This window comes from Nematolebias whitei, unplaced genomic scaffold (assembly GCF_014905685.2).
Source record: "Nematolebias whitei isolate Nwh7 unplaced genomic scaffold, NemWhi1 Nwh_scaf_11458, whole genome shotgun sequence".
Classification (NCBI taxonomy): domain Eukaryota; kingdom Metazoa; phylum Chordata; class Actinopteri; order Cyprinodontiformes; family Rivulidae; genus Nematolebias; species Nematolebias whitei.
In genome coordinates, this window is record NW_023630003.1 from 1 (window position 1) to 1,801 (window position 1,801).

A 1,801-nucleotide genomic window follows, 5' to 3' on the forward strand; every position below is an offset into this window, starting at 1 on the left:
GATACAATTGCACAAGCTCCAAATACCCTAAACGAGGAACAGAAACCGTTGTCAAAATCCCAAAAAGCAGTGTCAAGCAATTACGTTGCCATCTAAAATGAGTTCATAGTTGAGCCAGTGTTCAAATTTAGTTGAAACTATCCAGGGCTAAAATTTGATCGCATGCACGTCATGGTTTTGATACTGAAAATGTAGTTCCTCGAAAATGTCGTGTTTAGTTAAAAACTTGCACCACAAGGACAGGAGTTGTCAACCTATAACGATAGCTGGGGATGCCATTCATGAACGAAGATGATAATGAAATGAAGTGGAAGCAAAGCATTGCCTTCAAACAATAGAGGATTGGCAATAAAATTGGCTTCTCTTTCTCACTTGTGATTGCAGTGGCAAAGCTTGGTACATGAGTGGATCCGTGTTGAAGTCTACTGTAATGGCAATGTGGATGAGCTCTCGTAATATACAAAAGGTTGGTTGATTTCAGTTTCACTGTGCTTTTCTCAATCGTTTCCAGTACTAATGAAGGCAAGCAGAGATTGTAGAGATTTGACTGATACAAATGCATTTACGTGTGTGCATACCTTTGAGAACAATTGCATTGGTGGTTCAGTGGTAGAATTCTCGTTTGCCATGCGGGTGACCCGGGTTCGATTCCCGGCCAATGCATTAGTACATATAATCTGTGGTTTCATAGCTCTTGAGAATTACATGTGTTGCAAGTGTATGTTTTCACATTCTCTCAGAGTATGAGAAGTTCAAAATTGTCTTGCTTTCATAGAAGCTACATAGAAATGATTACCATTAAAGTTGGTTGATTAAGAGCTTGACCTTTAAAAGCTGCTTTTTGTGCTCCCCGTCGGGGAATCGAACCCCGGTCTCCCGCGTGACAGGCGGGGATACTCACCACTATACTAACGAGGACATGTCATGGAGTGCTTCTAAAGCCAATTTCCTTTTTTTTTTATGTTTGGCGTGCACGCTTATCTGTGCTTTTGGAAAACAAAACCATGAGGAGAAAAGTTTGCAAAAAGTCACTCAGATCGCATGGAAAACACTATTGTATGCTTTTAACATTTTCTAAACATAAAATTAAAGCTCTGTTGTCAGGCAGCTCAAAATCCTCACTAGATAAAGAATAACACTTTGCCTTAGCAACAATCCCCAAGAAAGACCACAATAGACAACAAGCCATGAAAGCCACACCATGAAGAAATGGCACAATGCAAATAGGAACCTAACAACTCAGAACATGAAAATGACTGAACAAGACTTCCCAATACTTTACACCCGTTTCAAGCTTAGGTAACTCACAAGGCAATGCTTTCTTGGACAAGCCAAGAAATGGCTTTATCAAACAGATATTGAGTACAACTCAAGTACGCACCTCTGTGTGTCACAGTTTACAATAAATTACAATGCTGCCAGGAAGAGACATTATTTCTCCTTCCATAGGCATCTCAATGTACTTGACTTTGGTGGAGAGCATTGTACATTGAACGCTTTTCGCAACATACTTGAGTAAACTTTCAACACAAAAGTCCAAAAGCCCAATGTGCCACAGGCACAATTTTCATTTTGCACCTTTCTGTTGAAATTCAGGCATGGAATATGAGCTTGTTCTGGTTCTCCTACAAATTAGGCCACAGTAGGACAATGTTAAGCATGGTTTATTCTTCAATCTATAATCCTACAGTGTGTTTTATTGTATTCTTTGCTGATAGAAATGCACTGGTTACAAACAAAATAATGTTATGTTCTCCAGCAATAGAAGAGAGTAAGATACAATTGCACAAGCTCCAAATAC

The 1,801-nt window shown here is 39.4% G+C and overlaps 2 non-coding genes across 2 annotated transcripts; one reads left to right on the plus strand and one right to left on the minus strand.

Moving 5' to 3' along the window:
* The first annotated feature begins 592 nt into the window (after window positions 1-592).
* trnag-gcc lies at window positions 593-663 on the plus strand. Its single transcript has one exon. It is a non-coding gene; the product is annotated as a tRNA-Gly (tRNA).
* A 183-nt stretch (window positions 664-846) lies between these two features.
* trnad-guc lies at window positions 847-918 on the minus strand. Its single transcript has one exon. It is a non-coding gene; the product is annotated as a tRNA-Asp (tRNA).
* Between the last annotated feature and the right edge of the window lie 883 nt (window positions 919-1,801).